Source organism: Eschrichtius robustus, chromosome 11, assembly GCF_028021215.1.
Source record: "Eschrichtius robustus isolate mEscRob2 chromosome 11, mEscRob2.pri, whole genome shotgun sequence".
Taxonomy (NCBI): domain Eukaryota; kingdom Metazoa; phylum Chordata; class Mammalia; order Artiodactyla; family Eschrichtiidae; genus Eschrichtius; species Eschrichtius robustus.
In genome coordinates, this window is record NC_090834.1 from 57943968 (window position 1) to 57959522 (window position 15555).

The 15555-nt window shown below is 39.5% G+C and overlaps 1 long non-coding RNA gene across 1 annotated transcript in view; it reads left to right on the forward strand.

Annotated features, from left to right (window-relative positions):
* LOC137772115 (uncharacterized) overlaps window positions 1–15555 on the forward strand; it is an 81300-nt gene that overhangs the window by 41015 nt on the left and 24730 nt on the right. The window contains exon 6 of the long non-coding RNA XR_011075463.1: window positions 2577–2839. This is a non-coding gene — a long non-coding RNA (uncharacterized lncRNA). The remainder of the gene's footprint in view (window positions 1–2576; window positions 2840–15555) is intronic.

Below are 15555 nucleotides of genomic sequence, written 5' to 3' on the forward strand. Positions count from 1 at the left end.
ACAGTAGGTCCTTATTTGTTATCTATTTTATATATAGTAGTTTGTATCTGCTAATCCCAAACTCCCAATTTATCCCTCCCTCACCCTCCTCTTTGGTAACCATAAGTTTGTTTTCTACATCTGTGACTCCATTTCTGTATTGTAAATAAGTTCATTTGTACCATTTTTTTAGATTCCACCTATAAGCAATATCATATGATCTGGAAGTTGTATTTTTTTCTCTAGATCTCCTGCCCCAATTATTCACTTGAGAAACTTTAAGAGTGAGGGTAAGATTCCTCACATTTAGTCCCTCTGTTCTGTCTGTTGGTTTCACCATCCTTCTGCTCTGTTGACCCCAGGAGCTCTGCTGGGCCACTGCTGACCTCCTTCCCACCACTGACATCTGTCTTTCTTCTTCTCTTCTAGCAATCAGGAAAACACTTTCTACTTCTTATGACTGACTACTTTCAAAGGAGCTTCCTGCAGGAGAGCTTCTGGGCCCCTCATGACCCAGTTAATTTTGTTAGACCACAGACCTTCTGTCCCTGAACTCACAAGCACTCTTAGGAGGAAGGAAGAAGGGTGAAAGTGCAAGTCAGAGGATGATCAGGCCCCTGTGGTAGCTAAAACTTTACCCTCTCTGACTCCCAGGATCTGCTGCATAAATTATTTCCTGGCCACAAGTGACAGAAGCTGATGCTGGCAGATTAGGCAGAAAAGGGATTTATTTAAAGGATATTGGGTAACTCATAGAACTGTTGGGAAGACTGGAGGAAACAATTTTGAGGCTAAGTTTCCAAGAAAATCCCCCCAAATTAGTAGCACAGCTGGCCTAATAAGCACACTGAGGCCAATGCCCTGTCACCACTCAGTAACTATATGCTGCCAGGAACTCAATTTGACCGCAGCCACTGCTGCCAAAGGCATCAGTGCTACTTCTGTACCAGGAACTCAACCTTACAGACCATTCCAGTTTCCCCAAACCACATAGCTCTGCTACCCCCCTCACCAGCAAAAGGAGTGCACTGTGCAGCAGCCTTTCCCCTCTCACTGCCACTTTCTTCACCAGAATCTCACACAAATGCATCTGATTAGAGGAGCACAAGTCACATGCCTGTGTCCTAACTGCAAAGGAGGGGAACGGGAATGAGTATTTTGCATTCTAACTTAGTGGGACTCAGAAAGGGAAAATTCTCCTAACATCAGAAGGGTGTTCAAAAGGCAGTGGGTACCACAAGACCAGGACAAATGTTTACCAGAATGAATGACTTAGGCTGGGCATGGCATGGGGTGGTCACTTATAGATAGGGTGGCCTTATACCTTCTAATTAAAATATGGACTGAGTTATAATATGGAATGACATACAAGGTTATTTGTGGAGGCATTAGTTTTAATAGCAAAAGATTGGAAACTATCCAAATGTTCAGTAATAGAGGTTTGGTTGAATAAAAATCGTGGAACTTCAATACACACATGGAAGACAATGCACCTGAATGAAGGGGAAGGAATGATCTCTAGAATATATAAGTGAAAAAAGCAAAGTAGAGAATAATATGTATAGCACCTGTCTTTTCTGTAAGAAAGGTGGGGATATATTTATGGTTCAACCACAGAAATTGCCATTTTTGCTAATAAAATGGTTAATCTTTGGCAATTTCATACAATTCAACATAATACAGGGCAGAGGAGACAAGGATGGAAAAGAGACTTTTCTGAATATATTTATTATGCATTTTTGACTTTGGAATCGTAAAAATGTGTTTTATGCATTCAAAATTAAATTTAATTTAAAAGGACAATTCCTAAGATTTTAAAACAAACCAAAAACAATGAACTTAACTGTATATGAAGTTAATTATGTAGCTGCACAGAGAAGACAATTATTTCAAGTGACTACAATATGGTATATTTGCTGTACATACATAGTGGAATATATTTTAGGGGAGACTAGAGCTGCAAAGAAATCTAACACTTCACTCAATAGTTATGTCACTAGTAGGTCTTTACATTAGTATTTTGAAACTATTTTTTATGTAGTGTAGCACAAAGTAATAAGTAATTATGTTAATGTTATTAGGAACCAAGATTTTTAGTGTAAGAGAAGAGAAATATAAAATCAAAGGCATTAATATAAATAGATTTTATTTATTTATTTATTTTGAACAGGATTGGGAGGGCTTTAAATGCCAGACTGAGGAGTTCAGATCTTTTTTTTTTTTTTTTTAATAAATTTATTTATTTATTTTTGGCTGCTTTGGGTCTTCGTTGCTGTGCGCAGGCTTTTCTCTAGTTGTGGCGAGCAGGGGCTACTCTTCGTTGCGGTGCGTGGGCTTCTCATTGCAGTGGCTTCTCTTGTTGTGGAGCAGGGGCTCTAGGCGCGCGGGCTTCAGTAGTTGTGGCGCACGGGCTTAGTTGCTCTGCAGCATGTGGGATCTTCCTGGACCAAGGCTCAAACCTGTGTCCCATGTATTGGCAGGAGGATCTTAACCACTGCGCCACCAGGGAAGTCCCTAAATAGATTTTAATATTAAATTTGAATTAGAAATATCAGTATATGCTTATGATTTTTTTCTTCTATTTCTATACTTTTCAGAAAGGCCTAGAAGCATTAAAACCCCATGGACAATGGGCAACCTCTAGTGCCCAGACTGTGGTCCCTGAATGACATTCGGCATTTAAAGGAACCAGGATCTTCCATGGCTGATTCCAAGTTTGGGGCAGTATATGTACAAGATAAGGTTTACACATCTTGAGGAGCCCAAAACTATGAAGTTACCAAAGATCGGTGGGTTTTATCAAAAGGACTCAAGAGCCAACATGAAGGGGCTCCAAATGGTCAAAGATGGGATAATTCAAGTACGTAAAAAAGTAGTGATTGAATTTGATTGAAATACATAGAATATGCAAAGACCTAATGAGTTCATGGGTGGGTGGGGTGGAGGAGTGTCTTAACAAATTAACAAACTCTTGGGTAACATTGGTGGTAAGTAGGTCACAGACCTTACTCTGAAAACTGGCAATTTAAGAGAAATAAGTAAGCATTATCCTGCTTTTCCAATTCAATCTGCATTTCAGGATGACCAAGTAGCCCTAATTAATGAGGAAATGTTCTTCCTTACACACAATTCCCAGCTAATAAATGTGAAAGGAATGACAGAATTAGAAAAATCACCATTTTATAATCCTAATGATATAATTTAAGGCAAAGATCAATAAAGGATGAAAGCATTAGATGAAAGGCTTCAAGCCCGTTTCATGATGCTGAACTCTTTTAGTTTTTGCTGGTCTGTAAAACTCTTTATCTCTCCTTCAACTCTGAATGATAGCCTTGCTGGGTATTTTTGGTTGTAGGTTTTCTCCTCACATCACTTTTTTGGGAGCTCATTCTATCAAGAGGCCACTGGTGCTGGCAGGCACCATTTTGGAGTCCTGCCTATAGCTAGCTTATTAGTCCCAGGACCTGGAGGGGCCCACCAGCTGGTGGGCACCAGTCCTGGGATTTCACAGGCTAAGTAGCTAACTGCACAGCTGGCCTGCTGGTGGGTAGAGCTGTGTCCCTGCATTTCGGAGCATGTGAGATTTTGTGTGTGCCCTTTAAGAGCGGAGTCTCCATTGCCTAGAGCCCTCTGGCTCTCTTGAAAGTAAGCCCCACTGGCCTTCAAAGCCAAACGTTCAGGTGGCCCCATCTTCTTGTTGCAAGACCCCTGGGCAGGGGCTCAGACCACTTCCTCCTTGGGGAGAACCTCTGCAATTGTAATTAACCTCCCATTTGCGGGTTTCCCACCTGGGGGTATGTGTCTTGAGTATAATGCGACTCCACCCCTCCTACCTGTCTAATTGTGGTTCCTTCTTTATATCTTTAGTTGTAGAAGATCTTTTCTGCTAGTCTTCAAGTAGTTGTCATCAATAGTTGCTCTGTAAATAGTGGCAATTTGGTGTGCCTTGGGGAGGAAGTGACCTCAGGATCTTCCTACTCTGACATCTTGGCACTTCCCTAGAAAAACAGCTTATGGAGAACTTTACAGTGGAGAGATCTAGCTGACACCACCTGAATCTGCTGATCAATCTTAACTTCCCTAAGAGTGGGACTACCAGAAAATATGTGCTTCTTGAGATGCCCCCTTATGGAAAACAGAACCTGAATCTAACAAGCCTTTTAGAACTAACCTCCAGTTTACATGAAATACAGGAGGTAGAGGCTCAGGTTTAAGTGATGCCACAAGGACATAAATGGATAAATTCAGAATATAGGATAGTCTATAGAACAATTGAACTAGTTTAATCAAGAAGTCAATGGCATAAAGAAAAATAAAAACTTGGGGCAAGGTGGGGAGAAACTGTTCTAGATTATAAAAGACTCAAAAGACATAACCATCAAGTGCAGTGTGTGGACCTCACCTGGATCCTGATTCTAAGGAGCCAACTATAAGAAATATATTTCTTTAGATATTAGGGAACTTTGAAAATGGTCTAAGAATCAGATGATATCAAGGAATTACTACTATTGTTAGGTGTATTACTGGCACTATGGCTATATAAGAAAATATTCATATATTTTATTTTATTTTATTTAAAAATAAAAACCCAAAACCTTCAGGTTCTTTTTTTTTTTTATTTTATTTTATTTATTTATTTATTTTATATAGCAGGTTCTTATTAGTTATCTACTTTATACATATTAGTGTATACATGTCAATCCCAATCTCCCAATTCATCCCACGACCACCACCCCACCCGCTTTCCCCCCTTGGTGTCCATACGTTTGTTCTCTACATCTGTGTCTCTATTTCTGCCTTGCAAACTGATTCATCTCTACCATTTTTCTAGATTCACATATATGTGTTAATATACGATATTTGTTTTTCTCTCTCTGACTTACTTCACTCTGTATGACAGACTATAGGTCCATCCATGTCTCTACAAATGACCCAATTTCTTTCCTTTTTATGGTTGAGTAATATTCCATTGTATATATGTACCACATCTTCTTTATCCATTCATCTGTCGATGGGCATTTAGGTTGCTTCCATGACCTGCCTATTGTAAATAGTGCTGCAATGAACATTGGGGTGCATGTGTCTTTTTGAATTACGGTTTTCTCTGGGTATATGCCCGGTAGTGTGATTGCTGGGTCATATGGTAATTCTATTTTTAGTTTTTTAAGGAATCTCCATACTGTTCTCCATAGTGGCTGTATCAATTTACATTCCCACCAGCAGTGCAAGAGAGTTCCCTTTTCTCCACACTCTCTCCAGCATTTGTTGTTTGTAGATTTTCTGATGATGCCCATTCTAACCAGTGTGAGGTGATACCTCATGGTAGTTTTGATTTGCATTTCTCTAATGATTAGTGATGTTGAGCATCCTTTCATGTGTTTGTTGGCAATCTGTATGTCTTCTTTGGAGAAATGTCTATTTAGGTCTTCTGTCCATTTTTTAATTGGGTTGTTTGTTTTTTTAATATTGAGCTGCATGAACTGTTTATATATTTTGGAGATTAATCCTTTATCCATTGATTTGTTTGCAAATATTTTCTCCCATTCTGAGGGTTTTCTTTTCATCTTGTTTATAGTTTCCTTTGCTGTGCAAAAGCTTTGAAGTTTCATTAGGTCCCATTTGTTTATTTTTGTTTTTATTCCCATTACTCTAGAAGGTGGATCAAGAAAGATCTTGCTGTGATTTATGTCAGAGTGTTCTTCCTATGTTTTCCTCTAAGAGTTTTATAGTGTCCAGTCTTACATTTAGGTCTTTAATCCATTTTGAGTTTATTTTTGTGTATGGTGTTAAGGAGTGTTCTAATTTCATTCTCTTACATGTAGCTGTCCAGTTTTCCCAGCACCACTTATTGAAGAGACTGTCTTTTCTCTATTGTATATCCTCGCCTCCCTTGTCATAGATTAGTTGAACATATGTGCGTGGGTTTATCTCTGGGCTTTCTATCCTGTTCCATTGATCTATATTTCTATTTTTGTGCCAGTACCATATTGTCTTGATCACTGTAACTTTGTAGTATAGTCTGAAGTCAGGGAGTCTGATTCTGCCAGCTCCTCTTTTTTTCCCTCAGGATTGCTTTGGCTATTCAGGGTCTTTTGTGTTTCCATACAAATTTTAAGATTTTTTTGTTCTAGTTCTATAAAAAATGCCATGGTAATTTGATAGGGATTGCTTGAATCTATAGATTGCTTTGTGTAGTAGAGTCATTTTCACAATATTGATTCTTCTAATCCAAGAACGTGGTATATCTCTCCATCTGTTTGTGTCATCTTTGATTTCTTTCATCAGTGTCTTACAGTCTTCTGAGTACAGGTCTTTCACCTCCTTAGGTAGGTTTATTCCTAGGTATTTTATTCTTTTTGTTGCAATGGTGAATGGGATTGTTTCCTTAATTTCTCTTTCTGATCTTTCATTGTTAGTGGATAGGAATGCAAGAGATTTCTGTGCATTAATTTTGTACTCTGCAACTTTACCAAATTCATTGATTAGCTCTAGTAGTTTTCTGGTGGCATCTTTAGGATTCTGTATGTATAGTATCATGTCATCTGCAAACAGTGACAGTTTTATTTCTTCTTTTCCAATCTGGATTCCTTTTATTTCTTTTTCTTCTCTGATTGCCATGGCTAGAACTTCCAAAACTTTGTTGAATAATAGTGGCGAGAGTGAACATCCTTGTCTGGTTGCTGATCTTAGAGGAAATGCTTTCAGTTTTTCACTATTGAGAATGATGTTTGCTGTGGGTTTGTCATAGATGGCCTTTGTTATGTTGAGGTATGTTCCCTCTATGCCCACTTTCTAGAGAGTTTTTAGCATAAGTGGGTGTTGAATTTTGTCAAAAGCTTTTTCTGCATCTATTGAGATGATCATATGGTTTTTATTCTTCAATTTGTTAATATGGTGTATCACATTGATTGATTTGCGTATATTGAAGAATCCTTGCATCCCTGGGATAAATCCCACTTGATCGTGGTGTATGATCCTTTTAATGTGTTGTTGGATTCTGTTTGCTACTATTTTGTTGAGGATTTTTGCATCTATATTCATCAGTGATATTGGTCTGTAATTTTCTTTTTTTGTAGTATCTTTGTCTGGTTTGGGTATAAGAGTGATGCTGGCCTTGTAGACTGAGTTTGGGAGTGTTTCTTCCTCTGCAATTTTTTGGAAGAGTTTGAGAAGGATGGGTGTTAGCTCTTCTGTAAATGTTTGATAGAATTCACCTGTGAAGCCATCAGGTCCTGGAATTTTGTTTGTTGGAAGATTTTTAATCAGTTACAATTTCATTACTTGTGATTGGTCTGTTCATATTTCTATTTCTTCCTGGTTCAGTCTTGGAAGGTTATAACTTTCTAAGGATTTGTCCATTTCTTCCAGGTTGTCCATTTTATTGGCATAGAGTTGCTTGTAGTAGTCTCTTATGATGCTTTGTATTTCTGCGGTGTCTGTTGTAACTTCTCCTTTTTCATTTCTAATTTTATTGATTTGAGTCCTCTCCCTCTTTTTCTTGATGAGTCTGGCTAAAGGTCTATCAATTTTGTTTATCTTCTCAAAGAACCAGCTTTTAGTTTTATTCATTTTTGATATTGTTTTCTTTGTTTCTATTTCATTTATTTCTGCTCTGATCTTTATGATTTCTTTCCTTCTACTAAGTTTGGGTTTTGTTTGTTCTTTCTCTAATTCCATTAGGTATAAGGTTAGATTGTTTATTTGAGATTTTTCTTGTGTCTTGAGGTAGGATTGTATTGCTATAAACTTCCCTCTTAGAACTGCTCTTGCTGCATTCCATAGGTTTTGGATCATCGTGTTTTCATTGTCATTTGTCTCTAGGTATTTTTTGATTTCCTCTTTGATTTCTTCAGTGATCTCTTGGTTATTTAGTAACATATTGTTTAGCCTCCACGTGCTTGTGTTTTTTACGTTTTGTTCCCCTGTAATTGATTTCTAATCTTATAACATTGTGGTCAGAAAAGATGCTTGATATGATTTCAGTTTTCTTAAATTTACTGAGGCTTGATTTTTGACCCAATATGTGATCTATCGTGGAGAATGTTCTGTGTGCGCATGAGAAGAACGTGTAATCTGCTGTTTTCGGATGGAATGTCCTATAAATATCAATTAAGTCTATCTGGTCTATTGTGTCATTTAAAGCTTGTGTTTCCTTATTAATTTTCTGTCTGAATGATCTGTTCATTGGTGTTAGTGAGGTGTTAAAGTCCGCCACTATTTTTGTGTTACTGTCGATTTCCTCTTTTATGGCTGTTAGCGTTTGCCTTTTGTATCGAGGGTGCATATATATTTATAATTGTTATATCTTCTTCTTGGATTGATCCCTTGATCATTATGTAGTGTCCTTCCTTGTCTCTTGTAACATTCTTTATTTTAAAGTCTATTTTATCTGATATGAGTATTGCTACTTCAGCTTTCTTTTGATTTCCATTTGCATGGAATATCTTTTTCCATCCCCTCACTTTCAGTCTGTATGTATCCTTAGGTCTGAAGTGGGTCTCTTGTAGACAGCATATATATGGGTCTTGTTTTTGTATCCATTCAGCAAGCTTCTGTCTTTTGGTGGGAGCATTTAATCCATTCACATTTAAGGTAATTATTGATATATATGTTCCTATTACATTTTCTTAATTGTTTTGGGTTTGTTTTTGTAGGTCCTTTTCTTCTCTTGTGTTTCCCACTTAGAGAAGTTCGTTTAGCATTTGTTGTAGAGCTGGTTTGGTGGTGCTGAATTCTCTTAGCTTTTGCTTGTCTGTAAAGCTTTTGATTTCTCTGTCGAATCTGAATGAGATCCTTGCTGGGTAGAGTAATCTTGGTTGTAGGTTCTTCCCTTTCATCACTTTAAATATATCATGCCACTCCCTTCTGGCTTGTAGAGTTTCTGCTGAGAAGTCAGCTATTAACCTTATGGGAGTTCCCTTGTATGTTATTTGTTGTTTTTCCCTTGTTGCTTTTTTTTTTTTTTAATTCAATTTTGGCTGCATTGGGTCTTCATTGCTATGTGCGGGCTTTCTCTAGTTGTGGTGAGTGGGGGCTACTCTTCGTTGTGGTGCATGGGCTTCTCATTGCGGTGGCTTCTCTTGTTGCAGAGCACAGGCTCTAGGCATGCAGGCTTCAGTAGCTGCAGCACACAGGCTCGGTAGTTGTGGCTCACAGGCTCTAGAGCACAGGCTCAGTAGTTGTGGTGCACAGGCTTAGTTGCTCCATGGCATGTGGGATCTTCCCAGACCAGGGCTTGAACCCATGTCCCCTGCATTGGCAGGCGGACTCTTAACCACTGGGCCACCAGGGAAATCCTCCCTTGTTGCTTTTAATAATTTTTCTTTGTCTTTAATTTTTGTCAATTTGATTACTATGTGTCTCAGCATGTTTCTCCTTGGGTTTATCCTGCCTGGGACTCTCTACGCTTCCTGGACTTCAGTGGCTATTTCCTTTCCCATGTTAGGGAAGTTTTTGACTATAATCTCTTCAAATATTTTCTCTGGTCCTTTCTCTCTCTCTTCTCCTTCTGGGACCCCTATAATGTGAATGTTGATGCGTTTAATGTTGTCCCAGCTCTCTCTTAGGCTGTCTTCATTTCTTTTCATTCTTTTTTCTTTATTCTGTTCTGCGGCAGTGAATTCCACCATTCTATCTTCCAGGTCACTTATCCATTCTACGCCTCAGTTATTCTGCTATTGATTCCTTTTAGTGTATTTTTCTTTTCAGTTATTGTATTGTTCATCTCTGTTTGTTCTTTAATTCTTCTACGTGTTTTTTCTTTAATTCTTCTAGGTCTTTGTTAAACATTTCTTTCATCTTCTCAATCTTTGCCTCCATTCTTTTTCCAAGGTCCTGGATCATCTTCACTCTCATTATTCTGAATTCTTTTTCTGGCAGGTTGCCTATCTCCACTTCATTTAGTTGTTTTTCTGGGGTTTTATCTTGTCCTTCATCTGGTACATAGTCCTCTGCCTTTTCATTTTGTCTGTCTTTCTGTGAATGTGGTTTTCATTTCACAGGCTACAGGATTGTAGTTCTTTTTTCTTCTGCTGTCTGCCCTCTGGTGGATGAGGCTATCTAAGAGGGTTGTGCAAGCTTTCTGTTGGAAGGAACTGGTGGTGGGTAGAGCTGGGTGTTGCTCTGGTGGGCAGAGCTCAGTAAAACTTTAATCTGCTTTTTTGCTGATGGGTGGGGCTGAGTTCCCTCCCTGTTGGTTGTTTGGCCTGAGGCGACCCAGCACTGAAGCCTACAGGCTCTTTGGTGGCGCTAATGGCAGACTCCGGGAGGACTCACACCAAGGAGTACTTCCCAGAACTTCTGCTGCCAGTGTCCTTGTCCCCCCGGTGAGCCACAGCCACCCCCCCCCTCTGCAGGAGTCCCTCCAACACTAGCAGGTAGGTCTGGTTCAGTCTCCTATGGGGTCACTGCTCTTTCCCCCTGGGTCCTCATGTGCACGTTACTTTGTGTGTGCCCTCCAGGAGTGGAGTCTCTGTTTGCCCCTGTCCTGTCGAAGTCCTGCAATCAAATCCCGCTAACCTTCCAAGTCTAATTCTCTGGGAATTCCTCCTCCCATTGCCGGACTCCCAGGTTGGGAAGCCTGATGTGGGGCTCAGAACCTTCACTCCAGTGGGTGGACTTCTGTGGCATAATTGTTCTCCAGTCTGTGAGTCACCCACCCAGTGGTTATGGGATTTGATTTTATTGTGATTGTGCCCCTCCTACCTTCTCCCTGTGGCTTCTCCTTTGTCTTTGAATGTGGGGTGTCTATTTTAGTGAGTTCCAGTGTCTTCCTGTCAGTGATTGTTCAGCAGTTAGTTGTGATTCTGGTGCTCTCACAAGAGGAAGTGAGCGCATATCCTTCTACCCTGCCATCTTGAACCAATCCTTTCATATATTTTAGAGATGTGAAGTGATGTATCTAGAGAAGAAATAAAGTGAGGACTGGGATTTTTTTTAAAATTAATTAATTAATTTATTTAGCTGTGTCGGGTCTTAGTTGTGGCACGCCAGCTCTTCGTTGCGGTGCGTGAGCTCTCTAGTTGTGACCTGCGGGCTCTCTAGTTGTGGCATGCAGGCTCTCTAGTTGTGGCATGCAGGCTCTCTAGTTGTGGTGCATGGGCTCCAGAGCATGTGGGCTCAGTTGTTGCAGCACGTGGGCTCTCTAGTTGTCACGCATAGGCTCTAGAGCGCACAGGCTTATTTGCCCCACGTTATGTGGGATCTTAGTTCCCCAACCAGGGATCGAACCCACACCCCCTGCATTGGAAGACAGATTCTTAACCACTGGACCACCAGGGAAGTCCTGAGGGCTGGGATTTGCTTTAAAATACTTCCACAGAAAAAGGAGAAGGATAGATAAAGCAAGTGTGGCAAAATCCTAATAATTGTTGAATCTGAATGATGGGTATTTTTTATAATATTCTTTCCAATTTTATTTATTTGAAATTTTTTGTATTAAAAAAAGGTAGTGGGAACAGGCAAAATAGAAATCTTCTGGATGATAATTCAGCCTAACCCTTGAAAGTCAATGGAGCAAATAAATGGGAAAAGTTTTTGTAATACAGACTAACTTGCTGTTCTTTAGTTGTCAGCTCACACTATGTGGTAAAACAACCTGATGTCAGTGATCACACCTTGGATGATGTGATCATGGCCAAAGGAAGGGCTGTTGGTGGGTGTGACAGTTCTTTCTCTCTCACCTCTCTTTTTTTGCTAACACCTGAAGTGGCACCTCAGCACAGCCAAGCAGAGTATAGAGCAGTTTGCAATGTTCTTTTGCATCCAAAAACTTCTAATCACACTCAATTCCTTTGCTGATTCACTGAGGAATAACTTTTAGTCCTGTAAGTAGATGTCAAGATTGAAATCGGAACTTGGAAGAATTTAACAAGCATGTTGCCCACATCCCACTTTTCCTGACATTTCCTCCATGCCTGCCCTGTTTGAGTAAGGGTGCTGGGTGAAGGAAGAAGAAATTTTTGTTTGTTTTAGATGAAGGATTACAAAAATCAGGGATGCAAATTCAGCCAAGTGTGTGGCCCCTCTCCATTCCAGAACCTGGGGCAGGCAGACATCACAAATTGATCACAGATTTCTTTTTCTCTGGACTCTGCTTGCCATACTACTCCAGGTAGCACCATATTGATGAAATTGTTACCAAACCAAACTTGGGTCCACTCGTCTGCATGCAGTAAAGCCAATCTACTGACGCCAGGTTGTGGTGAAGGAAAGGGCAGCATTTATTGCAGGGGCCAAGCAAGGAGTCCAGGCAACTAGTGCTTAAAAGACCCAAACTCCCCAATGGCTTTCAGGGAAAGATTTTTTTTTTTAACATCTTTATTGGAGTATAGTTGCTTTACAATGTTGTGTTAGTTTCTGCTGTATAACAAAGTGAATCAGCTATATGTATACATATATCCCCATATCCCCTCCCTCTTGTGTTCAGGGAAAGATTTTTAAAGACAGGGGGAGGGAAGAGAGCTGTGGGGTGTATGATCAGCTCATGGACATTCTTCTGATTGGTTGGTGGTAAGGTAATTGGGAATCAACATCATCAACGTTTTGGTTCCAACTGGTCTGGGGTCTACATGCTTGTGGGCAGCATCCAGTTAACTTCTTCCACCTGGTGGGGGTTTCAGTATCTGCAAAACAGCTCAAAGGACATGGCTCAGAATATTATCTATAGCCCTTTAGGAGGAACTAAAAGTTCTTGACTTTGTTTAATGGCTAAACTATTATTATTTTGTCTTACTTGACTGTTTTCCTTTCTTTCTGCATTTTCTCACTTCTCTGATTAAATTTATTCTTTGAAACTTAGGGAAGGAGGCTAAAGTTTTTCTATGGACAAGAGGCAGGGAGAGGATGTTGGGGGGATGGGGTGGTCCTGTTCTGGGAAGGCCGCATGGGGTCCTGCTCGGCTACAAAATAACTCCTACTCAAAAACATCTTCAGACTAGATTACAGAGTAAAGCATTTGCTTAGCTGTATTTTTTAACTTTTACAAACAAGAAGAAAAATACTTTGACTAGAAACTCAAGGAATTTAGATTAGATTGGATTTGAGGAAGAGCCTCATGTTAGGAGGTTGAAATCTCTGAATAATTACTTAGAAATATTAAGATATTTTTCTTAAAAGACCTATTAAAACTGGGCAGATTCTTTTTTTTCTTCTTTTTTTTAAAATTTGGCCACATGACATTGCTTGTGGGATCCCTGACCAGGGATAGAACGTGTACCCTCGGCAGTGAAAGTGCAGAGTCCTAACCACTGGACCACCAGGGAATTCCATTTTTTTTTTTTTTTTTTTAAATTCTGGGCAGATTCTTATTGTCTGGAGTGGTCCAGGACTAATGAGGTTGAGCACCATCTTTTGGCCTATGTCAGGGCATCTGGCATTTTTGCCTTCCCAGCATCCCTTTTCCCTCCTCCTTATAAAAGAATACTCTTTACTTTGAGGAAATCTGTCTGTTTGCATAGGTCTGCCCCTTCTCTTCTACATGGGGTGAGCAGGCTTAGCCAGTCGGATTACCCCATTTCCTTGAACACAGAAGTTAATACATGGATGGGCACATAACTCTAGCTGGGCACATTAAATTCTAGCCATCGTTTTTCAGCCAGATCTGTTGGAGAAAAAGCATTGAGTTGATAAAGTGGCTGGCTATGAAGCTTGGGTTGCTGATGGTTACAGTACCCTTCACATGGAGAGAGCCAACAAAACCGAAACGCTGGAAACAGTTGAAAAGAAAGTCATCCTTAAACCATTTGACCCTTTGGTTCTAACTGTGCTAGAAGCAAGATTAACTCCTGGATAATTTAAATATGAGCAAATTGTCTTTTTTTCCTCCCTTAGTTAGTTTGAATTGGGTTATTGTCATTTCCAGGGAAAGTCTTAATTAGCATGGCATGTGAGATGCTTCATTCATTCCATTAACATTTATTAAGGTGTTGCAGTCACTTTGACACCCTGGAGATACGGGAAAAAAAAAAAGACAATCATTATTTCAAGGTGTCTACAGTTAAAGAGACAGTTATGATACAGTACTAATATAATAGATGACACATAGTGCTTAATATGTTCCGAGCACTATTCTAAACATTTTATATATACTAACTTACTTAATTCTTACAACAACCCTTTGATATAAGGTTCTGTTACTTTTTCCATTTTAGAGATAGGGAAAATCAGGCACAGAGAGGTTAAGGAAATTGCCAAAGTTTACCTACTTCAGAAATAGAAGATCTGCGATTCAAACCCAACTAGCTTGGCATTTAACCACAACATTCTAGAGCTTCATTATACCTAAAGGTCAATGTTGGAGTTATCCTGGAGAATAATCAATAATAATGGCCACCATTCACTGAATGCTTCTTATGTGCCCAGCCCTGTGCTAGGTGCATTCCTGCCTTAACACATTAAATATTTTCAAGAATTTAATGCAAAGATTATTTATTGTATAGTTGAGGGAACTGAGGCTCAGAGAGGTTAAATGACTTGCCCAGATCACACAGCTAACAAATGGCAAAGCATAAATTTGGATCCAGACATGTCTGCTTCCAAACGCTTTCCTCTTTCTTTCATGTTTCTCTAAGGACCATACCTTCTAGCTTTTCCCCTAGAGCTGTGGCCTGTCTAGGATGCTTATGACTGGCTGCCAGGGACTGGGAAATGGAGCCAACAGTGGGAGTCCTTTAATGCCAGAGAGTGTGGCATATTTTGTTCACAGCAGTGCTCTTGGAATTTGTGTATACCTTGCAACCTGATAGTCCTGAGAATATATCTGCTGGAGTGGAGGGAGATTAAGAAATTCATCGGAAGTGTCTCTTTGGGAGAATAAAAAGGATGTTATTTGTTTATTTTTGTGGCAGCCATTCAAGTGTTGAAGAAGGAGTAACTTGCTTTTGTTCTGGTTTTTGCCTTCGGACCAGATCTGTGGATAAGAAGGCTCTTGGATAAGGTATGTGTCAGGTATACTGAGGACAAAGTGCACATTTAATTAGAAAACCAGGAAATAAAAGGCAGTATTTGGAGTGGGGGAGATTTCTATGATCCCTAACAGGCATTTTTATCTAATAAAATCACACCCAATACAGGAGAAGCTCTTAAGGTACCTCCATGTAACCAACTCATAGGATTAACTGATGCTCTCCATTCCTTCTGGAAAACTTATCAACAAAGGCATACCTGTGTGCTTCTGCACCCAAACATTTACTGAGTGCTTACCAAGCTTTTTATATAGATTGTCATTAAATCCTTACAATACCACCATTTTACAGGTGAGAAAAATATAGCATGAGGAAGTTAAATAACTCAGCACCAATTAGTTAGATGCTTACCAGGAGTCAGTGATGTTTGCTAACAAACCAATTTTTGCCAGGCACACATGGTATAATTTAATTAAATCAAGTGTAAATCTGTGAAATATGAGTATAAAGGGAGATTGAGCTATTATTTCTATGAAAACTAAATTGAACGTTTTGGAAAGGCTTGATAATGTCTGATTCACTTTGTTGTACAACAGAAACTAACACAGCATTGTGACGCAATTATACTCCAGTAAAGATGTATTAACAAAAAAAGGTAGCTGTTGAATTAGGT